The following is a 27,716-nucleotide window of genomic DNA, read 5'->3' as shown; positions in this document are numbered from 1 at the left end:
ACCATAGACAAAACAAAAATACAGTAGTGACTGCAAGGGCAAAAAAGTGGAGCAAAAAGTGATAATACAGCACTAAAAATGTATTCAGGTGAAAGTAAAAGTACAGATTTTTAAAACAACGATTGCAGTCATTTGAGTATTTGTAATTTGTTACTTCACACTACTAATTCCATCATTTAAAATGCTTTGGTTCAATGCACAAGACAAAATGTCAAACAGAAATAGCTACAAAACTAAAAATGGAAAAGTTTGGGAGGGGTTTTTGGATGCTTTTTTAAAGGAACACATCACTTTTAACAAACCACTGTTATACAATGACTTCCCTAATTAACATAACCTGCCTAGTACACCTAATTAACCTACTTTTATATATATATATATATATATATATATATATATATATATATATATATATATATATATATATATATATATATATATATATATATATATGTATATATAAAACCTATTACCTATATATACATATAGGCAGGTTAGTTTAATTAGGCAAGTCATTGAATAACATTGTTTTGTTCTGTAGACAATCGAGAAATAATATTGCTTAAAGAGGCTAATAATATTGACCTTAAAAAGGTGTTTAAAAAATTAAAAACTGCTTTTATTATAGCTAAAATAAAACGAATAAGACTTTTTTCAGTTGAAAAAATATTTTTAGACACACTGTGAAAATTTCTTTGCTCTGTTAAACATAATTTGGGAGATATTATAAAAAGAAAGAAAAAAATGTATATATTTATATATATATATATATATATATATATATATATATATATATATATATATATATATATATATATATATATATATATATATATATATATATATATATATATATATATATATATATATATATATATATTAGGGTTGTAAATAGCGTAAATGGTTTGGTTTATGCACTACGACTATGAATACAGTCAGTCCTGATGTGTGTCACTGTAGTTAAAGCACAAAAGACCCCAGTAGTGCAACAACTTAGGAGCCATTCACAAAGAGGCTTTGCATCTAAACATGTGATTTCTAAACAGATGCAATGCTCAGAAGTGATTATGCCCTGTTGCGGTTGTCATGCCAACTTGCTAACATAATCTAAAGCACGCAGTCGTAGTCCCGCTTCAGTTCTTCGTATTGGTCCACTGCTATGGAACTGACAGTAATGAGCACTTCTGTGTGTAAAAGTTGAATCTGTTTTATCTTCAAACAACGTCAGAGTTTTTGCAAAACATATTACAAAATTTGTGATGTGGAGGAATTGGGGGGGTAGAAACTTTAAATTTAGATTCAAATTTAGACAAAAAAAATATGTTAATTTATTTTTAAGAAAAACAAAAGTTAATGGACAAATTAAATAATCAAGTGAGTTGTTTTTATTTTTCTTGAGTACGCCTATTATTTTCAATTTCAAGATTCTTTAGATAAAAACATTTGCCAAATGATTAACAACAACAATAAATTTTTTGTTTTTATTATTAATATAGGAATTGTAATTGATTGCAAGGTCAGAAATGCTATTAGTTGTCCAAAGAAACACACAGTACAGTGATTCTGAGATGAATACAGGACTGCAGACATACAGTAACCCTGATGTTCACCACATTATCATACAGCAGAAACTCTTCATTTTCTTCCAGGTTGAAGGTTAAAGCACTTTCATTAACAGACAACAACTGAACACTCCTGGAATTAACATCAAGGTTAATTAAGTCTCCAGGCTAAAAAAATCCACTAATTCATTAAACAATTAATTCAATCGAGTTAATTAGCTTTTGCTCGGGGCTTTTCTGATGAGCCGATACACATTCATCTCTGCTATAGACAGCTCTTCCTAATATATTGGCATCAATAGTTGTAATGAAGTGCAAAGATCTTCAGCAGAGGAACGAGACATTTCAGTATTCAGACTATTTTAAAGGCTATTCTACTTGATTAACCTTCAGAAAAGAAGATCAAACTGATCCACTGAGCAAACAACTAGATATACAACACGTTCACAATTACAGGTGGTCAAGTACAATGTGAATGTGTTCAGATAATGCATTTTACTTCATTCATTCAAACATTCATTAATTTTTTCATTCAATCATTACATTCATTCATTCATTTAAATCTATCCATTTGTTCTATTCATTCATTCCGTTTGTTCTTTTATTCATTAATTCCTTGGTTCCATTCCTTTGTTCAGTTTGTTCATTACTTCGTTCAATTTCAGTTTGTTTTGTTTGTTAGGTTCGTTCAGTTCGTTAGGTTCATTCAGTTCATTAGGTTCACTCAGTTTGTTAGGTTCGTTAGTTTGTTCAGTTCGTTCCATTCGCTTTATTCGTTCGCTCAGTTTGTAATGTTCGTTCGGTTCATTTCTTTCGTTTTGTTCAGTTTGTTCCGTTCACTCAGTTTGTTGGGTTCTTTCAGTTTATTACGTTTGTTACATTCGATTAGGTTTGTTCAGTTCGCTCTGTTTGTTAGTTTCTTCAGTTTGTTCCGTTCGTTAGGTTGATTACGTTTGATCCATTCATTCCATTTGTTAGGTTTGTTCAGTTCCTTCAGATCATTCCGTTTGTTAGATTAGTTTATTATGTTTGTTACATTTGTTCGGTTCGCTCAGTTTGTTACATTCCTTCCTTTCATTATAGGTTTGTTCAGCTCATCCCGTTTGTTAGGTTCGTTCAGTTTATTACATTTGCTACATTTGTTTGGTTCATTAGGTTTGTTAGGTTCGTTCAGTTTGATAAGTTCATTCCGTTCGTTAAGTTCCCTCGGTCTGTTACATTTGTTGAATATGTTCCATTTGTTAGGTCTGTTCAGTTCGCTCCATTCTGTTCGTTAGATTAGTTTATTACCTTTGTTACATTCGTTCGATTTATTAGGTTTGTTCTGTTTGTTAGTTTGTTCGTTTCGTTCCGCTTGTTAGGTTAGCTCAGTTTATTACGTTTGTTACATTCGTTCTGTTTATTAGATTTGTTGTATTTGTTAGGTTCGTTGAGTTTATTAGGTTTGTTATGTTCATTAGGTTTGTTCCAGTCGTTAGGTTTGCTCAGTTTGTTACGTTTGTTCCATTCATTAGGTTTGTCCATTTGTTTGGTTTGTTCAGTTCATTCCGTCTGTTAGGTTTGTTTCATCTGTTAGGTTTGTTCAGTTTGTTAGATTTGTTCAGTTCATTAGGTTTGTTTTGTTTGTTAAGTTCATTACATTTGTTCAGTTCGTTGGGTTTGTACAGTTTGTTAAGTTTGTTCAGTTTGTTAGATTCATTCCTTTAATAAGTTCCATCATTCCGTTTCGTTCTTCCGTTCCTTTACTGGTTCTGTTCCTTCATTCTGTCTGTTCATTAGTATTGTTACGTTCCTATGTTCTGTTCCATACTTTGTTAAGTTCATGTCATTCATTAGATTATTTCCTCAGTTTCATTCATTCTTCCATTTCGTTCTCTCCCTCCCTTTCTTCACTTCACTTCACTTCCTTACTTACTTCCTTCCTTCCTTTTTTCATTTCTTCCTTCCCTTCCCACTTCTGAATAATTTTTGGTATAGTTTGGTATACATCACACAGCAACCTAAAAAAAGGCCTTTGCCAGCAACACATAAGACACGCTATCATTAGCCCTTCTAGCATATGTTGGTCCCATCTGAAGCCCAGTTCAGTGTTACATTGATCATTAGTGTCTACAGCTGTGAGAGACACACAAACCCACCCCATTGTGGCAGGAAATGAGAGAGAACCATGAATAATCAATTAACAAGAACACACACACATACACACACACACACACACACAAATCCGAATCTACACATGACCCTCAGCTGGGCCTCGGCCTCTTTTATCCTCTTCACGGTCAGAAGGAAAGCTCAATCTATAGCGCATTGATCAGGAGGACAAACACAGCACATGAGGACCTGAGAGGATCACACTAAAAATAACCCACAGTGAGGATTACACATCACTTCAGAAGCTCACTGAACCTGGCATTAAACACTGATCCCAGACCAGCTTATGCCACAGAAACCCACCAATACTGCCATGAAATCTGTTCTCAGATCAGTAAGCGCCTTTATTTGTTTGATCTGTTTATCTTAAAGAGCCAAGCAATTTGTCATTTCCTGTAAGAGAAAGTCAGGGAGATAATTTATACTTGGCTAAATAATTATGTTGATCTTCTGCATAACAAAAGACATGTCGTTCCCACAGGGGCTGGAGATTTAACGCGGTTGATTGCTTTAAATAAGGACAGCGAGTGTTATCGATGTCATTATCAATTTTTAATTACACTTAGGAAGGATTAATCCAAAGGATAAACAGCATCTTTAGATGAGTCGGAGACAAAAATCCACCACAAATAATTCAGTTTGTTTTTAAAAAATTTAACTTCCCACTGAAAAAAATTATTCAGACTGACTTATTTTATTATTTTTTTATTTTTTTATTAATATGATAACATATTATTTTGTTTGTTTTATTATCCTTTTGTTTATTTAATTATCGTTTTGTGTTGTTATCATTTTATTATACTATCCTTTTGTTTTGTATTACAGTTTTATTTATTTTATTATCGTTTTGTTATCATTATGTTATCATTTTGTTTATTTTATTATTTTTTGTTTTGTTATCATTTTGTTATGCTATTGTTTTTATTTTGTTTTATTTTCATTTTGTTATCTTTTTTGTTTTGTTTTGGTTTTTGTTTTGGTTTTTTGTTGTTATAGTTTTTTGTTACTTTTGGTTATCATTTTGCTATATTAATTTTGATCTAATTTTGTTTCATCATTTTGTTTTGTTATCTTTTTGTTTTGTTAACTTTTTTAGTCTTTTTTTGTTATCATTATCATTTTGTTATCATTTTGTTAATGCTTTGCTTTTTTAAAAACACCAAATGTTAAACAAAGTGCTTTACAAATAAAAACAACATATACATACATACATATATATATATATATATATATATATATATATATATATATATATATATATATATATATATATATATATATATATATATATATATAGTATAAAATAAGTGTATAATATATGTATTTATACTAATTTATATAAAATAGTATATAAAAGTATCATTTTCACATCAAATAATTCCATTGAGGCAAAAATAAAACTTATACTTAAAACTTATATTTTTCTTAAAACAGTTTTACATTTAATTACATATGATTCTCAGAGGAAACAATCAGAATAAATGTTACGTAAACTAATACAAAATAAGCAAATGAACCCTTTCTGACACTGGTGTTTCAATCAGGGTACATTCACCAATTTCCAGTTGTATTTACACTGTATTCAAAATTGCTTTGATAGTTACACGCACAACTGGCTAGAGTCATTGTATATTATACACACTGTAAAAAAAAAATGCAAGGTTTCACACAATTCCTTCATGTTGTGCTAACACAAATCAATTAAAACAACTTAATTGTTTTTACAAAGTTAAGTTGATTGAACAAAATAATTAAGTTATGCCCAAAAACCCTCAAAAATTGTGTTGATTCAGCTCATTATAAATAAGTAGTTTTTTTAAGTAGTACTTTTTGAGTGTTCCAAGTATTGAGGTCAATGTATTTCATCAGATACATACTTTACTGTGTGGATTTTCACAAGATAATTACTTTGATGCTGACTTAAATGTTTTAAGAAATAAATACTTTGAAACATGGCTAAATTCAATAAAAGTAATTAATTACTTTAGTAACTCTTAAATTGAGTAAATTAATTAATTTTAAATTAACAAAAAAAATACTACACTTTAAAAGCATGGCTTAATTTAATCAAAAGTCATTCTTTAAGTAACACTTAAGTATTATATATATATATATATATATATATATATATATATATAATTATATATATAACAATATAATTATGATATTTATAAAAACTAAATACACAAAATAAATGTAAATGACACAGTAAAAACCACCCAAAAAACAATGTCACATGAAATTTACTTTAGAAAAATCTAAAACTGAAATGAAAACTGCAATCAATTTTTTTTTCTTCATTGCACAAGATTTTATTTCCTAATATGTTGAGGCTAATTCAGAAAATGATTCGAGTATCTCAGTGGCTCTAAATTAAATTCATACACCAGAAACCATGCCAGCCCTCGCACTTTAATATCAGCAGCGATCCGTCATTTCTGACAGAAACGCTCCACACATCTGCCCGCCTGCTGCCGCCTTTGTGTGTTTGTTTGTGGACGTGGATAAAAACACAAAAGGAAGTGTCATCGGTCTGCTCTGACTGCACTTCCTGTCCTGAAGGAGGAAGTTCTTGCCACATCCTTCAGTTAACGCGGCGTCAGATCATCGTGAAGCCAACACAACCGCAAATAACTCATTTTCTCGCTTAAACACTTCGATATTTTTGCTTACAATGAGGATGCAGAGAGGTAAAACACAGTGAAAAGATGACTTTTGCTGCTTAAAATGAGCTGAAACAACACAATTCTTATGATTTTTTGTGACAACTTTATTTGTTTATCTTGAATCCAATAAAATTTGTAAAAACAAATAAGATAACTTAATCGATTTGTGTTGGGACAACATGAAGGACCTGTGTTGAACCCAACCCTTTTTACAGACTAGTAAGGTTGTAGATGGTTGTGCGTGAAAATCCCAGTAGATCAGCAGTTTCTGAAATACTCAGACCAGCCAGTCTGGCACGCCACGTTCAAAGTCACTTAAATCCCCTTTCTTCCCTATTCTGATGCTCGGTTTGAACTGCAGCAGATCGTCCTGACCATGTCTACATGCCTAAATGCGTTGAGCTGCTGCCATCTGATTGGCTGATTAGAAATTTGTGTTAACGAGCAGTTGGACAGGTGTACCTAATAAAGTGGCCGGTGAGTGTACAGTACGATATGCAGTGAAATGGGTATATGACCTTAAAAAAAGTAAAAAATAATAAAATTAAGAATTGAAATTATGGAATATAATAAGTAGTAAAAACATAAACTAATTGCCACAAAGACATAAAACATTATAACAGACATAATAAATACACCAATCAGCCTTGACTATGCAAAGTTGCCTGTGCCAAACTACCCGTGACCTTAAAAGAAAGAAAAACATTATCAATAAGAATCAAAATTATGTAATATTATAAGTAAAAACTCTTAAAAATATTACATAAAACTTAAATGCCATAATAAAGTCACCAATCAGCCTGGACTATGCAAAGTTATTCCCAATTAGGGTTGTAACAATATACCGGTATGACGGTCTACCACGATTTGAACGTGCACGATTATCATACCATGAACAATTGCATATCAACGGTTTTAACCCTTAAAGACCGAGACAGCCGCCCGCTGTCTAATAAGTATTGCTCTTAAATGTCTTAAATGTTTAATAACTTTTGATCCGCTGATCCGATTCATACAATTCAAAGATTGGCATAAAGAAGAGAATCTCAGCTTTCCAGTGCTGTATCACATAACATTCGCGGACTTTCAGAGGCTCCGGAATCAGTGCGGTTACGTCATCAACATTTGACAACGCTGATTTGACAAAGAAACGCTCGTCACTGTGTCTCCGGACAAATCAGACATGATACATTGATGCATTGTCCCTCCTCCATGCCCAGATTGGTTCAAACTCGCTATATCACAACCAATAAGCATAGGTTTCGCTTTTGTTTGTGGACAAAGCTTTTTGAACAACACGGAATGAGAGATAGGCATACATTTATGCGTGGCTAAATAAAACGCCAAAAAAAAAGTTTTGCATGAAATAATTCTCATACTAAGTACTTTTGCATGCACAGCAGCACAGAAACATGACAAAACAGTGACACAGCAAAGACGAACTGCTGCTCTTGCTGTTTTCAAAAGACGCAAATGAAGATGCAGCTGTTTATCTGCATTGCAGACAACCATATCCAAATCCATATCGATAGACAACCATATCCAAATCCATATCGATAGACAACCATATCCATGCTGGCACATAAAACCTAGGGATGTTCCATATTGAATCTAGTTTCGTTATGAAACTATTTATAGTATAGTAAATATTTATATCTATTTTTTACTGAGGATTTGCACCATGTTTATTTGGACTTTATTTGGACTTTGACACATTATTTATTATTTTCTTATTTTTATTTGTTCATTGTAAGTGGTGTTGTTTATAGTAACTAAAAATATATTATTTGGAAAAAGTCAAATTTGCTTCACTGTTCTATTATTTTGTAACATTTGTAACATACCGTATACCGCGAAACCGTCAAACCGTGGTATTGTTTTAGACGATTATCATACCGTGAAAAATTCATACCGTTACAACCCTATTCCCAATCTTTCAATACCTGCCATAATTTATGCAAAGCCAGAAAACACTGAAGCTTTCCAACTATGGATGCAAGGTTTCATTTCTGAAAATACATGTTTGTTTTTATACAGCAACCGTGGTCAATTTTTCTACAAGCAAGGTTTTGATAGTCAGCCACACAGTATGTTTTAGTACAACACAGTGGAGAATGAAGAGCTTGTGTTGGTGTCATTTTTCACAGCTCGCCTCAGGAGCATGTCAATGATCTTGTGTTCAGTCAGCAGGTGGAGAATATGTGTGCTCTATGGCTGTTCAAACACATCCCACCACATCAGTGCTCATTTAAAACACTGTGCAAAGGGCTTTCTGGACATGATTGGCTTTCTCATTTATCTCACTGAGTTTTAAGACATTATTGTTCAACAAGAGAAAAAGCTGAAAAGCTTCAAATCAAATACAGACAAACTAATCCACTGGGTAAATTTATAGAGCGTTAAAACTAGCCTAGAGTGCCATCTCCTGTTAAAAACTAGCCTAGAGTGTCGTCTGCTGATAAAAACAAGCCTAGAGCGCTGTCTGCTGTTAAACACTTGTCTAGAGTGCTGTCTGCTGTTAAGTAACCAAGACCACCGTCTGCTGTTAACTAACCTAGAGCGCCATCAGCTGTTAAACACTTGTCTAGAGCACCACCTGTTGTTAAACACTAGTCTAGAGCGCGTCTGCTGTTAACTAACCTACAGCGCCATCAGCTGTTAAACACTTGTCTAGAGCGCCATCTGCTGTTAACTAACCTAGACCATCATCTGCTGTTAACTAACCTAGAGCGCCATCAGCTATTAAACACTTGTCTAGAGCGCTGTCTGCTGTTAACTAACCTAGAGCACCATCTGCTGTTAAACACTTGTCTAGAGCGCCATCTGCTGTTAACTAACCTAGAGCGCCATCTGCTGTTAAACACTAGTCTAGAGCGCTGTCTGCTGTTAACTAACCTAGAACGCCGTCTGCTGTGAACTAAACTAGAACGTCATCTGCTGTTAACTAACCTAGAGCGCCATGTGCTGTTAAACACTAGTCTAGAGCGCCATCTGCTGTTAAACACTAGTCTAGAGCACTGTCTACTGTTAAACATTAGTCTAGAGCGCCATCTGTTGTTAAACACTAAAGCGCCATCTGCTATTAAACCCTAGTCTAGAGCACCGTCTACTGTTAAACAATAGTCTAGAGCGCCATCTGCTATTAAACACTAGTCTAGAGCACCATCTACTGTTAAAAATTAGCCTAGAGCACCATCTGCTGTTAAACACTAGTCTAGAGCACTGTCTACTGTTAAACATTAGTCTAGAGCGCCATCTGTTGTTAAACACTAAAGCGCCATCTGCTTTTAAACCCTAGTCTAGAGCACCGTCTACTGTTAAACAATAGTCTAGAGCGCCATCTGCTATTAAACACTAGTCTAGAGCACCATCTACTGTTAAAAATTAGCCTAGAGTGCCATCTGCTGTTAAAAACTAGCCTAGAGCAGCATCTGCTGTTAAAAACTAGCCTAGAGCACTATCTGCTGTTAAAAACTAGTCTAGAGCGCTGTCTGCTGTTAAACTCTAGCCTAGAGCGCTGTCTCCTGTTAAAAACTAGTCTAGAGCACCATCTGCTGTTAAAAACTAGCTTAGAGCGCTGTCTCCTGTTAAAAACTAGTCTAGAGCGCCATCTGCTGTTAAAAACTAGCCTAGAGCGCTGTCTCCTGTTAAAAACTAGTCTAGAGCGCCATCTGCTGTTAAAAACTGGTCTAGAGCGCCGTCTGCTGTTAAACACTAGTCTAGAGCACCATCTACTGTTAAAAACTAGCCTAGAGCATCGCCTGCTGTTAAACACTAGCATAGAGCACCCTCTGCTGTTAAAAACTAGCCTAGAGCAGCATCTGCTGTTGAAAACTAGCCTGGATCACCATCCACTGTTAAAAACTAGCCTAGAGCGCCATCTACTGTAAACACTAGACAGATTAGCGATGCATTTTGAAAATCTCTGAATTAATATCTCAGAAATTTTCACCACATCTTTAACATAGAGGGTTTCTTTATCTTGTATCTTCTTCAATAAATATCTTTATTTTAGAAACTGTCCACACAGACTTTATAGGTTTGGATAAGTAAACAAATGACAGACGTTTCACTGTTTAGCAGTTGGAAGCTTCATTTCACTTCTTTTGGTGGATCCTTTTCATTGCGAGGCCAAGAGAAACATTTATTAGTGCTCATATTTGGATGCCCACCCAACATTCCTGGGCTTGGTTTTCAGGAAATTGAAGAGAGAAAGGGTAAGACACAACCAGACACATGCGTGATGAAAACAGGATCTGAAAGACCAAAAAATGCAAGTATTGCCATGCTCAGTCACATGACGATTCAGAGAAAGCAAGAGTCAACTTTATCTCTCGGTTTCCGACATCATTTGGCTGAGTCTCCTTGACTACAAACAGCGTTTAATCAACTTTATGGAAATATTCAGCCTGATATCTCCTACTGTACCTCAAAGCCTCCCACACAATAGAGCAGTTGAGTATCGCCAATTAGAGTGTATGGATGGACAATCTCATGGGCTCCGATCCAAAGGGCCAAGCCAAGAGCCAATGAGCTGGTAATAAACTCTGTCACAACCAAGCCTTTCAAAGCCCATGCAGCACTAAAAGCCTTGCTGTTCATAAGAGTTATGAAGTGAGTGAAACAGATGTATAGTTGTGATTGTTTTGACATCATCACCTCGTCTCCACATCCAAGTAGACCAAGTACGCTGTCCGATTTTCTTTTTGTGATTAATTGTTGAGGCTTTTATCATGATATACGGTATTATCAAGCTGCTAAAATGTGACTTTCACAGATTAACAACCATTAAATCCTTAGTGTATTGCTGTATTGCATATACACGTTTAAACAAATGTTTTAAAGGGGAGATTTTATGCGAAAAATCTCTTGTGTGGCAAGAGTGTGTGAATATGACCAGCCTCTAATGGTCAAAATTAGTTAGTTCTACATTTTGTAATCACACTTATCTGCGGAAAAACTATTTGATTGACATTTATCAGTGGGGGAAGCCCACAGTAATACTATAACAAAGACAACAAAGTCTTATTAGTAAATGTTAGTAATTTAACATTAACTAATAATGAGCATACACAATATTGATTTTGTAACCACTTCAAAATCCTATCAATAATTACTTATTATTTCAACTTTTACGAACGTTCTAATTGTTGGCTGTGGCTGTTTATCACAGCACCAAATGCTTGAAGACTTAATAGGCGATTTATTTTCAAACATTCACTTTTTCAAATGCTTATTTGCCCTACGACATGCATTAGTAGGGGAAATAAGCATTTGAAAAAGTGAATGTTTGAAAATAAACCGCCAATTAAGTCTTCAAGCATTTGGTGCTGCGATAAACAGCCACAGCCAACAATCAGAACGTTCGTAAAAGTTGAAATAATAAGTAATTTTTCATAGGATTTTGAAGGGGTTACAAAATCAATATTGTGTATGCTCATTATTATGATTTAGGATCTTGAATACTTTATTCTGATTTGTAAGTCACAACATTCCCAAGTATGTTATTCAGAGATAACAACCGCTAAATAACGCAGGCTCATCCAGGAACTTTCCACATACACATCAACATACTTACATCCACATTCATATGTATCTCCTAGTCTGTCACAACAGATTTGTTGGCGTCTTGTTAATGAAGGTAAGGTTAGTGTATGCTCCATTCAGCCAGTGTAGTTTCTGTCAGCTTGGCGCCATCTTGTGTCTGAATAATGCGCAGGTTAGTGTATACTCCATCAGCTGTTTTAGTTTCTGTCAGCTTTGTGTGAATGTTTGTCTCCATCTTGTGTCTGAATAATGCGCAGGTTAGTGTATACTCCATCAGCTGCTTTTGTTTCTGTCAGCTTTGTGTGAATGTTTGTCTCCATCTTGTGTCTGAATAATGCGCAGGTTAGTGTATACTCCATCAGCTGTTTTAGTTTCTGTCAGCTTTGTGTGAATGTTTGTCTCCATCTTGTGTCTGAATAATGCGCAGGTTAGTGTATACTCCATCAGCTGCTTTTGTTTCTGTCAGCTTTGTGTAAATGTTTGTCTCCATCTTGTGTCTGAATAATGCGCAGGTTAGTGTATACTCCATCAGCTGTTTTAGTTTCTGTCAGCTTTGTGTGAATGTTTGTCTCCATCTTGTGTCTGAATAATGCACAGGTTAGTGTATACTCCATCAGCTGTTTTAGTTTCTGTCAGCTTTGTGTGAATGTTTGTCTCCATCTTGTGTCTGAATAATGCACAGGTTAGTGTATACTCCATCAGCTGTTTTACTTTCTGTCAGCTTTGTGTTTTTGACTGTTTGTCACCATCTTGTGTCTGAATAATGTGCAGGTTAGTGTATACTCCATCAGCTATTTTAGTTTCTGTCAGCTTTTTATTGAATTAAAGCAGCTTGGAACAATGTTTTGTCTGTAATTTTTGTTTTATGGCAATAAGTTGTGTAATTCATGGGAAAAAAGTACATCTAGGACGATTGTTTTTTGCAGAATAAAGCTGTTCAGTCTTATAATATACCAGCTGATAAACCTGCCGGGCTTTATTCTACGATAACTACCTCATAAATGTACTTCATTACAACTATTTTCAATTACTGAATATTGGCATATGTCTAATCCAGAGTAAACTCTTCTCCACCTTTTGGCCTTAGACCAGCGGCTGGAAAAACAGATCAGTGGGTCATAAAGGAGGGGTGGTGGTGCAGGAAACAGACCTCCATTTCCTGTCACGACAGACCCTTTAACAGCCAGATCACATACATGACTGCCCGTGTACCCGTTTAAGTGAACTTACTGCAAGCTTCTGGATTTAAATGCCCGCTCGCCTACAGCGCTTTGTCAGACAGGGTCGTTTTGTATTCGCCTCAGTCTCCGGCTGGATGCACACAGGAGCACCTCTTTAAAAACACTCTCTCCAGACCACAAAAGACATGTAGGTGTGTGCCAACCAATCTGCTCTTGTTTTTCTTTTAAACACTGATGCTTTGTTTGTTATATCTAAATTTGACCTCCCTAATAGTTGCTGTTCTGCTATTGGCTTTTCTTACATTAAAATGTAAGAAAAAAAATAGATGCTTTTCCATTTCAGGGTTCAATGCGACACTAGATCTCGGCACCCGCACATGTTTATCGCACACACAAAGTAGCCAAAGCATGACAAAAAAGGTGATGACACCTGTATAAAGAGCCGGTTTCTCAGTCAAATTGATCCCTCAGCAGTTTTTGGCTTCAGCGGTTTTGACTGTAGTGTTAACAGGAGCCGTCTGGCTGATAAGATTAACTGCGCCATTGAAACAAACACTACAGAGGACCAATCAGACCAATAATAGGCTTTAAGGTTTTATCTTCTTTTCAGCGGCTGTCTAAAGGGAATGGGATATCAAGAACGTCACACACACACACTCACAATCTTCAGCCTGTAGGTGTGAAATGCCAAGTAACACTTTCAGGATCTGATTTCTGAATAAAATGAAAGTTTTTCCATTTTCAAAACAACCAACATACGGATATATACAGTTGAAGTCAAAATTATTCACCCCCTGTTTATTTTTCCCCCCAATTTCTGTTTAACAGGGAGGAGATGTTTTCTACACGTCTAAACATAATAGTTTTAATAACTCATTTCTAATAACTGACTTATTATATCTTTGTGATATTTTTCAAGACACTTCTATACAGCTTAAAGCGACATTTAAAGGCTTAACTAGGTTAATTAGGTTAACTAGGCAGGTTAGGGTAATTAGGCAAGGTATTGTATAATGATGGTTTGTTCTGTAGACAATTAGGAAAAAATATAGCTTAAAGTAATAACATGGTCCTTAAAATTGTGTTTAAAAAATTAAAAACTGGTTTTATTCTAGCTGAAATAAAACAAATAAGACTTTCCCCAGAAGAAAAAATATTGTCAGACATACTGTGAAAATGTCTTAGATCTGTTAAACATCATTTGGGAAATATTTAAAAAAGAAGAAAAAAATTCAAAGGGGCTGCTAATAAATCTGACATCAACTGCATACACTATTGTAAATCTACAGTATAAATATCAATCACTAGTTTTCTAACATTTTACCAAATTTATTGATGTAAAAATCCCTTTGTTCTCCATAAAATACCTTTTATTGAGCACTCTTAACTCTTCTTTTTTTTTTTGGAAACATCCACCAACCTGGTGCACAATATTATTTTTTTATATCCACTGTTGTTCTTTATAATTTAGTATACACTGTAGTCAGACAGTTTTCCGTGATTCCGTGATCGCTGAATGCAACGCTAAATCAACAAAATGTCGCCGTTTTTTGCGATCGTGCAAAATTCAAATTTTAAAAGCAAAATAATCACAAAACATGTAAACAATCGATATGAAGCATCAAGCATGAGTGATGTACATGTGAAGTCAATGCAAACATGCGATTAGACATCCTGTGGCACAAATCTATGCATTGACTTCACATGTACATCCTTCGTGCAAACTTTTATAAAACAATGACTAATTTTGTGGTGGTAATTCCCAGAAATTTGCAGAAAATTTTGTGATTTAAAAAAAAAGAAATTCGATTGAAAAACACAACGCGAATTGGGCTTTTATGCATTTAATGCACTTCATATATATATATATATATATATATATATATATTTATTTATATATATATATATATATATATATATATATATATATATATATATATATATAAATATATTTATTATTATTTATTTTTTTATGTATATGCAGCGCAATAAATGCACTAAAGTTCGTGTTATTCATTAATATATATATATATATATATATATATATATATATATATATGTGTGTGTGTAATTTTTTATGCAAATTTTCAGCAAATTTCTGGGAAATACCACCACAAAAGTATTTTTTAGAAATCGCAAAAAAATAAATAAACAAAATAATATATATAGTGAAAAACTAGGGGTCTGTGTAGTGTTTAATACAGAAAATGTATAATTAGTTGAATTTCCATATAGACTATCAGAATCCTCGAAATGGTATGTTTAAAAGAGCTGCTCTCAGTGTTCTGGTATCAGCCAATAGTCTGAATTCATGTTATCAGATCAAATCATTTCTTTAAAAAAAAAAAAAAAAAAAGAAAAAAAACTTGTATCACAGCATCCTAGTGTCAATATTATGATTATGGCAAGAACAGGAAAAGACATAATCAGGAAAGGCTTTGAACTCTCATCCTGGCCAGACCGGTCTCTCTCCTCAGCGAATCTCTGGAAACCCTCAGTATCTTTGTAAAGCATCAGTAAATTTGCCTGAAGATGAAGACATTTGCATACAGCTCTCACAGACACTGACATTTATAGAAAGCTCACCTCCCAGGAGGATTTGCTTTCAACTTACTCATCTAAATAATAGCCATGATGGACAAGCAAATATAATAGCTACCACCACTGGTTAGCAAACTGGAAAGATCAGCTGTGTTTACACAGAAGCTAACCTGACGATCATCAAACATTCAGCAACATGTATAAAACTGACAACTGTTACAGAGACAATGCTATCTCCTGAATTATTAGCGCCCCTGTCAGTGGAGTTTATGAAATCGGGGGCGGCACAGTAGCTCAGTGGTTAGCACAGCAAGAAGGTAGCTAGTTTGATCAGAATTGATTTGACTTTAATGTTAACCTTAATCAGATGAACCGTTATTACGTAACCTCGTGGTAGCCTACACCCTTGACTAGCATGATGTTTCAGCCTCATCTGGAGACCATCAGATGAGCATGACCTCTGCTGACCCCCAGGAGCTGAAGGAGACATGCTCAAACACTCATAAAAATAAAACCGCAGAGCTAGTTAAGAGCCCGAGCATCGCAGGAAGCACATTTAGGGGTGTTGGTGACCCCTTGCTGCCCTGTGGGCCCCTTTCTGAAGATGGAGAGTCTATCCAGATGTCAGATCTCCAGCTTTCCCACCTCCACCCACACATTCCACCTGGCTTCTTCAATATCTTGCCCTCCTACAACAGATTCATTTGAAAAGTTTGAACTATTTGGGAAAATAAAAGTCAGTGTCTAACAAATGGAGGTCACATGGTGCAACCAAAGTCAGGTGGTGCGACTAGAACAGAAAAAGACCATAAAAGTTGAACAAAAAAGACGATAGTAAATGTTATAGTTTATGTTATTATTAATATTAAGAACAAAAACCTAAACTAAATACTTTTAGAAAAACTGGCACATTCAATAATGTCAAGTGGTGCAGCTAAAAGCGAAAAAGAAAATAAAAGTGCAACTGAAAAAGACAATAGTAACTGTTATCGTTTACATTATTATTAACAATATAAACAAAACATTAAACTAAATCCTTTTAGATGGTATGTGGCACATAACATCTTAATAGTCACGCATTAAATTATTATCAAGTGGTGCAACTGAAACCGAAAAGACAATAAAAATGCAACTAAACAATACATTAGTAACTGTTATTGTTTATATTATTAATAATATTAAGATAAAAAAACCTAAACTAAATAATTTCAGAAAATGTGCCACAAAACATCTAAATAGTCATGCATTCAATTAATGTCAAGTGGTGCAACTTAAAGCGGAAAGACAATAAAAGTGCAACAAAAAAACAGTGCTAAATGTTATAGTTTATATAATTATTATAACACAAACCTAAGCTTAATACTTTTTAAAAATGTGGCATATAAAATTGTAATAGTCATGCATTCAATTAAAGTCAAGTGGTGCAACTGAAGCCGAAAAAACAATAAAAGTGCAACTAAAAGATGATAGTAAATGTTATAGTTTATGTTAATATTAATATTAAGAGCAAAACCCTAAACTAAATAGTTTTAAAAAATGTGGCACATAATATCTTAATAGTCATGCATTCAATTAATTTCAAGTGGTGCAACTAAAATAAAAAAGCACAATAAAAGTGCAAGTAAAAAAGACGATAGTAAATGTTATAGTTTATGTTAATATTAATATTGAGAGCAAAACCCTAACTAAATATTTTCAGAAAATTTGGCACATAACATCTTAATAGTCATGCATTCAATTAAGTGGTGCAACTAAACATGAAAAAGATAATAAAAGTGCAACTAAAAAAATACATTAGTAACTGTTATTTTTTATATTATTATTAATATTAAGATAAAAACCTAAATTAAATAATTTCAGAAAATGTGCCACAAAACATCTTAATAGTCATGCATTCAATTTGTGTCAAGTGGTGCAACTATAACCAAAAAAGATCATAAAATGGCAACCAAAAAAACATAAGTAATTGTTCTTGTTTATAATATTATTAATATTAAGAACAAAACTAAAAACCTAAACTAAATCCTTTCGTCGTGTATGTGCCACATAACATCTTAATAGTCATGCATTCAATAATGTCAATTGGTGCAACTAAAAGCGAAAAGACAATAAAAGTGCAACTAAAAAAATACAGCAACTGTTATTGCTAATATTATTATTAACATTAAGAACAAAAACCTAATCTAAATCCTTTCAGAAAATGTGGCACATAATTTTTTTAACAGTCGTGCATTCAATTAACGTAAAGTGGTGCTACTAACATCTAACTAATTAAAAGATCAATAAATAAATAAATAAATAAAATAAACAAATAAATAAAGAATCACAGATGGGACTCTATATTCATTCAATTAATAATGTGTGTATAATAATGTGTGCATACACAGTATTTTGCAAAAAGTCTTAGGCCACTAGTATTTTCACCAAAAAAAGTTCTTTATTTCTATTGTAGTTTGAAAAACCAGTTTACATGTCCAAGCATTATTTTTGTCAATAATTGAAATTATATATAATAATTATGTTTTTTTTTAATATTCAAAATTAAAATTGAGCCAAAACCAAAATTTCTGCATGCACTTAGCCAAAAAAAGAAACAAAAATGCTTTGTAACATTACAATAATTTATTATTTTATTCAATAATATTAGAAATCATGCAATCAAATTTAATAACTTAAATTATAGAGATTAAAACAAACAACAAGCTAATAAAATAACCATATTTGTTCACAGTAACATTTTATTGACAGTAAACGAGTACAGGGGCATCATTTTACCTGTGTTGCCATGACAGCACAGTCGCGCTATTGCAAGCAGGAGGAGCAAGCGTACTAAATAAAAATCAGTCCATTATTGGAGCGGACTTTGCTTTTCAATCATGCCCGGTTCTTGTATACATATCAGCACTGCGTATTTTGGCTTACTTTGTCAGCTTGTTCTCTTTCGGTTGCCACTGAAACCCAAAACTGACATTTTTTAGCAAAAATAAATGTTTTTTTAACATCCTCTAAGCTCCATCATGCCATCCTCTACACCATCTCAGACTTAAATCCCTCAAAATGAGTTCCTCCATCACTCATACCCCCATCTCCAGATGCAGGCAGATGACCCAAATGTGTTCTAGAGATTAGGATTAGCTTGTCCTGTCATGCACATGCGCATAAACACACACAACACACAACACACACACACACCTGGGGAAGAGTGTAAACAGCTGCTGCCAAAAGCCCACGTGCATTGATTATATCTGCAGCGTTTCATCTCACCAAATGCGGTAGTTCTCAGCACTGCAACGGATAGGGGGAATTGATGAAAACGCAAACAGTCAAACGTGTTGGTCTGTGCATGTGAAGAAGACGAGATAAAAAGGATGACTGAGTATGTTTGGGATTTTCTTGGACGTCTCATGGAAGAGAAGGATGTCTGGAGCTTCACCTTTAGACAAGAGGTTATCAAATCGCTGGATTTGACTGAACAGAAACTCCTGCTGTGTCAATGTGTCGTCTTAAAACGTGCCGGCTTCAAATTAGAGAAGATTTAGCTACTCCCTTTAAAGACATAACAGAACTGTTGCTAAATTTCAGCCCTTTCTTTCTTATGTTAGACTGATCACTCCCGCCAACACATCATAATAATAACAACACATAACGTCATACATAACATAACACATCATCCAGGTGGATGCTACACAATGGTGGTGGATGAGGAGATTCTTTGGATTCATCTTCATTCCTCCCGTTTTCCTTTTCATCTCTGTTCTTGATGGTTGTTGTTTATGTTTGTAGGATGTAAAACATGCTGGAGAGACTCTGATCTGAGTGATATTCCTCTGAAACAGCCCACGTGTTTCACAATTCAGTACACGGTCATATTCCAGGATTTTTATGAGTAAGATAAGGGCCATGTGAACGCACCACAAGAAGTAAAACGACAATAATAAATGTAAGGTATGGCACTTATTCCTAACCGCCATTTAAAATCATAGAAATGTTTGAAATAATATTTGAAATCAAGGTCATTTGGTGCAACCAAAGCGAAGTGATGCAACCTCAATGGAAAAAAGACATTTAAAAAATATATTGCTTATAATATTACTATTTATATCAAGAACAAAACAATTATAGACTAAAACCTTGCAAAAAATGTAGTAATTAACATCCTCATGTCACTAACTAAAAACATAAAATAAAAAAACGTACACTAAAATGAAACAGGATTTCATAGTAATTAAATTAATAATGCACTATATTATATTATATTATATTATATTATATTATATTATATTATATTATATTATATTATATTATGTTATGTTATGTTATGTTATGTTATGTTATGTTATATTGTATTGTATCGTTTTGTATTGTATTGTATTATATTATATTATATTTTCGGCTTACTCTATTTATCAGTGGTCTACACAATGGAATGAACCGCCAACTTATCCAGCATATGTTTTACACTGCCGAGGCTCAAACCAGTGATCTTCTTGCGGTGAGCACTACCCACTGCGCCACCGCGGCGCCCCAGAATTATTATAGCAAGGAAATTTTCACAGCATGTCTGATAATATTTTGTCTTCTGGGGAAAGTCTTATTTGTTTTATTTCGGCTAGAATAAAAGCAGTTTTTAATTTTTAAAAAACATTTTAGGGTCAAAATTATTACCCCCCTTTAAGCTTAATTTTTTTTGATAGTCGACAGAACAAACCACTGTTATACAATGACTTGCCTAATTACCTGCCCAGTTAACCTAATTAAGCTAGTTAAGCCTTTAAATGTCACTAAGTTGTATAGAAGTGTCTTGAAAAATATCAAGTCAAATATTTTGTGCTGTCATCAAGGCAACGATAAAATAAATCAGTTATTAGAGATGAGTTATTAAAACTGTTATGTTTAGAAATGTGTTGAAACCTTCTCTCTGTTAAACAAAAATTTGAGGTGTATATATACACATTTAATAAAGACTAACATGTATTTAATTATGTGAAAACGTTGTAACTTTACAATCGTCCAAAATTTGTAAATTCACAGCAGAAAAAAATAATAAATTTGAAAACGTCTCGCAGTTTATTATTATCATTTAAAAAAAAAAAAGAATTTAATGATGCTTGTATTGCATAACCACAATGTTCCGCTAGATATTAATGCAAATATTGCGACCACTTAAACAACACTATAACAGTTACGAATTTTAGTGTTTATTTGCAGCGACGCTTTACTGCCAATTTCCATTGGAAGCATAATTACTGCAAATACAACTCCTGTTTTTACTTTAACATAAATTAAATTAGTTTCTACCGTAAACAAGCGATAAACACAGCTAAGCAGAAACATTTTTTCAAAAATGTATAAAAAATGTATTATAAAATAATTAATCATTAAAGAGATTCAGTTTAAGATAAATACAGTTGAAGATATTATTATTATCCCTCCAGTGAAATAACAGAGCTAAGACATTTTCACAGGAAATCTGATAATATTTTTTCTTCTGGAGAAAGTCTGATTTGTTTTATTTCAGCTAGAATAAAATAATTTTTTAATAATTTTAAAGCCATTGTAAGGTCAATATTATTAGCCCCATTAAGCTATATTTGTTTTTGTTTACAAACCAGTCATACAATGACTTACCTAATTACTCTAACTTGCCTAATTAATAGTTAAGTCTTTAAAAGTCACTTAAAGCTGAATACTAGTATCTTGAACAATATCTAGTCAAATATTATGTGCTGTCATTATGGCACATATTAAATAAATCAGTGTAAGAAATGAGTTATTAAAAATATTAATAAAAAAAAAAACGTCTCTCCATTAAACTTCACAGGACAATTTAAATTTTACAAATTAACCTGCTTTATTTTAATTTAATTTAGCCTTTAACTGTATTTATGAATATAAAAGTCTTTCAAAAAAAAAATCAAAGAGAGAGTCAATTGCGAAGCTCCATTGTTTCACTGACATACACTGATGTATCTCTCAGCAACGGCTTGTAAATGTCACTCGTTTTTTCCCCTGATGAGCCATAAAAAGCTCTTGTTTATCGCAGACAGGTAATGAATAGAAAGCGGACGGCTATTCCGTCACCACACTTCCTGTCTTCTGTGTTTAGAGTCACCAAGGTGGCCGTGTTATGACTGCATGGAGAACAATACAAGCATGTCATTGCCGAGAACACAGCTCTGAAGAGTGGAGGGTCCTGTGTGAAGCTGATACTACAATGCTGAAGTGTCACTGCATTGATAATTGTCTGTGAAGTCAGAGAATGAAGGAGTCCTTGTTCAGTTCATTAGCCCTTTTGTACTGTTCAAATTGACTCCCCTTTCGGTATGTTTGGGGCTGTTTGTGCCCCATTGACATCCATTATAAGGACATTATACAGAGAAAACCAGCAACAAGAATATATGATTACATGCCATCATGGCTTTACAATCAAAAAAGGTCATTATAATGGATGTCAATAGAGCAAAAACAGCAACAGACATAACAAAAGGTAGTCAATTTCAACAGTGTATTGAGTTTTTGACAATTTTCCAAGCATTTTCCCAAAATATGTGTCAAAATAAGATTTGTCAGCAAACATCATTTTATTTGCTGAAACACAGAGAGATTTGTGGCCAAATTAAGCCTCAAAATCACCCCAAAGTAGATGAAAGCATCCCCAACAGGGCGGTTACACAGGAGACTGAACACGACACTGTCCTGATCAGTGTCAGAGTAACCAGATATCCAGAGCTTTGAGTGCTGTAAATAACGTCCTCCAACACCGACTCACTGTGAGAGTCCATGAGAACTGAAAAACTGATACTAGTGTACCATTGTTCGTTCAACTTAACCTCTGGGCTGATGAATCAAACAAACAATTGAGCCAAAGACGTGAAGATTAACGGTTGATGGAGCTTTATTTAACCACACTGGCGAGATAAGTCAAGTTGAGTGCACTGATTTACAGTAGACTACCGTTTAAAAGTTTGGGGTCAGTGAGTTTTTCTTAAAGTGCTTTCTCTAGGTAAGTTTTTGACTCTTCTAAAGCATAAAAACACCATAATAAGTTTGCAGATATTTCAGAAACATGCTTAGTGAACATTCTTGTTTATTTAATAAACAATGCTAAAGGCAAGGCAAGTTTATTTCTATAGCACATTTCATACACAGTGGCAATTCAAAGTGCTTTACGTAAACAGAAATAAAGGAGACGTATGTGAGCATATCTGAAATGTATTGAGCTCCTAGGCTATTTAGTGATTTATATTCATTCATTCATTTTCTTGTCCGCTTAGTCCCTTTATTAATCGGTGGTCGCCACAGCGGAATGAACCGCCAACTTATCCAGCAAGTTTTTATGCAGCGGATGCCCTTCCAGCCGCAACCCATCTCTGGGAAATAGTGATTTATGGACAAGTAATAATACTAGGGCGACACAGTGTCGCAGCGGGTAGCACAGTCGCCTCACAGCAAGAAGATCGCTGGTTCGAGCCTCGGCTGGGTCGGTTGATATTTCTGTGTGGAGTTTGCATGCTCTCCCCATGCTCTCCATGTGTTTTCTCCGGGTGCTTCGGTTTCCCCCACAGTCTAAAAACATGCGGTACAGGTGTATGAGTGTGAATGGGTGTTTCCCAGTGATGGATTGCAGCTGGAAGGACATCCGCTGTGTAAAACATGTGCTTGATAAGTTGGTGGTTCATTCCGCTGTGGTGACCCCTGATGAATAAAGGGACTAAGCTGAAGGAAAATGAATGAGTGAATGAAAAGGCATACTAAATAATAGAAATGGGGGACTCGAGTCACATGACTTGACTTGAGTCAGACTTAAGTCACAAAATTTAGGACTTGAGACTTGCTTGGCAAATATCCAAAAAAGACTCGACTTGACTTGGACTTGACTGTCATGACTTGAGACTTGACTTGGACTTGAGTTAAATGACTCGGAAAAAAACTTGTTTTTATTAAATAAACAACCGTTTGTTATATATTATGCATTTAAAAACAAAAACAAAAGTTCTAAGTCAAGAATACGCAGTTTTAACAGCTTATCGGTTCTCAGATAAGTCCGAAATAATCAGTTGAATTTGCTGGATTGGATCATTCGGTTCATTAAGAACCACTTTAAATGATTCATTAGATTCATTTGAACGATTCATTTGAACAATTCATTTGCTATTCGGGATTGACTTGAAAGTGACTTGCTAGACCAAGCTACGACTTGACTTGACGTGACTTGAAATAAGCAGTGACTTGACTTGAATTGACTTGAGTCTGACAAAAATTGACTTGACTTGAGACTTGAAGGTTATGACTTGAGACTTGCACATGTGTGACTTACTCCCACCTCTGCTAAATAATCAAAGTTTGAACATTCATAAAACAACAAATACAGTGTTATCATAGACAATACAATTTGCATCTGCTGCAAATATACATAACAAACATTGTTATTGTTATATTTACAGTTTTTATTTTCTGTCTGACCTAAAACAAAATACATAATAAATAAATAACCTCTAAATACTACTGTTATGCCACTATTATTCCACAGTTGCCTCTTTTTCCTCAAATAATAGTCAATATGATCACTTCTAAGTGCTTTTGGGTCACGAATACAGAGAGCAAAGTATAATTAACGCCATAAATCGGTTTTAAAAGGCACTTATGATTGCAGCTTTAATGGGAATTTCTTTACTATAAATTATAAAACTGAAGGACAATGGTCATCAGAGACCTAAAAGCCTGCCGATGTTTTAAAAATGATTCACTAAATGGCCAGCGAGTCCTTCAAGCATCAGCGTTTCCCTTTGTGAGTTGCTCGTTTCCCCAAGTGTGCAAGCCATTATTGATCCCATTGATTTCCAGGATAATACATTACTCTCGAAACAGAGAGAAACAGAGCGCATGCTCCAGCTCACGGGCAGACATGAGGAAAACTTGCATTTATTCACAATATTAATAGGGAAATGAAATTCTAGTGACTCAGAGGGACAGATCTACTAATAGCTGAAACCTAAACTTAATCAAATCTATAATTTACACAACATGCTAAAGCAATCATTCTTCACAATAACTGGGTGTTAGGACAAACAAAACATGTAGAATTCAAGGTGTAAAAAATGACTTGCCCTTACTAAACCTCAAAAATAAAGCAGCAAAATTTGATTTAAAATCTATTTTACATTAAGAAACAATCTTATTTTCATCACAAACTCTGTAAATGTCTAGGTGAGGCGACGCAACTGACGCAGGTAGGTCACGTGACCATGACAAAATGTTGGATGTAGTACGTCCGAATTCCATTCATATTTTTCACATTCATACTGTATAGAACGTACTTTTCTAACGGCCGAGTAGTACGTTTAAATTCAAATGCAGTACCTACTGAGTAGTAGGCGGTTTCGGACGCAGCCAAGCAGTGTGAAAACATCTGTGACACGGCTACTTTGAAAATCATGCAGTCTGAACTCGGCATTAGGTTGAAATCCCTGCTAATATCCACTTTCTCATCACAGCTTCAACCATTACATGGGGACTCCAACAGCTCTGCAGGTGAACAGTAGCCTAGCGTGCTAACATCTGCTACCACAGACACCATATGAAGCTCCTGAGGAATGGATGCTAGCAGACCATCATATGGTGCACTGAGAGTGAGTGGCTTGGTTCTTTAGTCCCTGATTTTGGCAGTCTCTGGGAATTTCAGCTGAGCCGAACGTCACCTGAAGATGAACTGAGGAGGTGAAAAGACACAACACAGCATGTATTCTGGCCCAGCTCATTCATTAATCAGTGGGCAGCTGGGAAAAGAAGCAAGTTGCCAGATTTCCAGACTTTCCAGAAAGGATTTGCCAGCTAGACTATTCAGAGTCCAATACTATAAAACAAGGGCAGACGATCACATCTATAGGGTGTTTATTGTGCTGCAACACATTCTGGTTGCTCAGCATATTAACATGCGGGTCTCTCAGGGCAGCCTGAGATTAAAATGGAAAAGCTTGAGGTCTAGTACCTGCGTGCCCTCGCTCTCCTGCTCTCAAGTCACTTTGTTAGATTACAAAGCTTAATCTCCATAACTCAACACATGAGCAGTGCCTGTGGACGCCTGACACTCCTCTGTGCTCGAACTCGCACAACAGCAAACGCACACACACATGCAAATACAGCACGACTAAAAACACACGCATGTAAATGCACACAAAAGATCTAAACCACAGTCCAGACTCCATCAAGGCCTTATAATCAGTGTGAATTTACATTAATAATAATCATTATCATGACCATTATTATGAACCATCAGCAATATTATAATTATTATCATATGTTAACTCAGAATTAAAATAAAATGCCTTAACACTGGCCAATTTAGCGTTGGAGGTTTCATGGCTAAATCTGAATCTTCATTCCACCATAAAAGGGCCATGAAACCCCCTCGTTTCAGCAGGGTGTTTTCACACCTCTACTTTGGAAAAAGTCAGAAAAGTGGGCGTGTCCAGCTCTGTTTAGGGGGGAGTGTCGGAGGAACTAAAGTGGGAGGGTGTGGGAGTGTCTATTTGGGCACGCGCGAGTTTCAGTCAAAATACACACAGGAGAAAGGGATGGTGTTTAACCTACATGGACATCTGTAGTCGAATTATTTGCCAAATTATTAAATGTTGGACTTTAACTGCAGTTTGGCTCTTTCATTCAGGGAATTCATTCATGCCCCTCGCGACAAACGAGATATTTGATTCGAGGAGCTGATCTAAGCGTGTATTTTTCATGCAATGTTTGATACCGCACGGCGAATGAGAGAAAAAAAAACCTCTGCATTTTCCGGAAACTTAGATGCACACGGCAGGTAGTGTCAGAAAGCCGCGTGTGTTATTCCGGTCACTAAATGCGGTTAAAAACCCTACACGAGGTTAAAGTTTGGTTGTGGTCCTAACATGTTACGGTGCAATAGTTAACTTAGTTCGATACGAACAAACTGAATAAACAAAGAGCACTAGTCGCTCACTTACCAAATCTGTAGAGACAGGACAATCACCAGCAACTAGAGCCGCGTCTTTATGAGGAGAATACTACAAGCGATTCCAGATCTCAGCGTTTGCAGATGAGAACAGCTCTCAGGTAAACAATAATCCCCCTTAGACACGTAAGTTATTGTTGTCGAGCGTCGCGTACACTGTTAATCCACACGTGACTCCAGCTGAGCTCTCACAGAGAGAAAATGAAAACGAAACTTAACGGCAGCAAACTATAAAAGCAACACTTCACGCTTGTTTTGCCAACACAACGCGGCGTCTCTGTCGTGTAAACACAGTAATGAATATTAATGAAGTTGCACAATAGAGCGCGCTGATTGGTTTGAACCAAGCCTTACTCATGCATTAATGCAACAGACTGTAAGACGTAATAAGACACACTCTGGCACAGACGTCCAGTCTGCACGCTGGAATACACGCTATTATGTCATGGCCGTGACGCAGCTTCAAAAATTAGTTTCAAACAGGAAGTACGAATTTGCTTGAAATAACGCAAAAACAACCAATTTACACTTTTTAGTGAAATATAGGTGTCCTAATAGTGTTTTTAGCAGTGTGGGACACATATACGACTGTCAACAGCTCAAAAAATGTGTTTTGGTGTTTCGTGACCCTTTAAGAGCAGAGTGTGAAGGTCTAATTAGCAAAGTAGCAGCACAGTTTTGATTCAAATACTGTAATGCACAAACAAAATTACGGATGACATATCCAGCCAAGGCTCATTATAGATATGTACCCGAGGGCCTGTTTTATAAACCAAGCTTACAGAAAAAGCCAGGCTTATTTTAACCAGTAAAACTCTGCTGCTATTTTGGGATTTCCACCTGGATTTCGCCTACCCATATTTAAAAGCTTCCCAAATCCACATGCAGAGGTGTAAATGCAAAAATTTGGTATAATTTTAAAGAAAACCCTTTGAATTTTCATAAAACACTATTGAAAGTGTTTAAAATAACTGTATATGTTGTCTGTGTTATAATAAACACCTAAATAAAGAGGCACTTTTAGTATTTTGTTTTATAAACTCAAATTTGAAAGTGTACCTTTTAGGTTCTGTGTGGTCTA

The 27,716-nt window shown here is 34.9% G+C and overlaps 1 protein-coding gene across 9 annotated transcripts in view; it reads right to left on the bottom strand.

Moving 5' to 3' along the window:
* The window catches only part of kif21b (kinesin family member 21B), a 124,089-nt gene that overhangs the window by 77,845 nt on the left and 18,528 nt on the right, over positions 1-27,716 (bottom strand). The gene's annotated exons all lie outside the window — the stretch shown is intronic.

The sequence above is a fragment of the Danio rerio genome, chromosome 11 (assembly GCF_049306965.1).
Source record: "Danio rerio strain Tuebingen ecotype United States chromosome 11, GRCz12tu, whole genome shotgun sequence".
NCBI lineage: Eukaryota > Metazoa > Chordata > Actinopteri > Cypriniformes > Danionidae > Danio > Danio rerio.
This window is presented reverse-complemented; position numbering and strand designations above follow the sequence as displayed.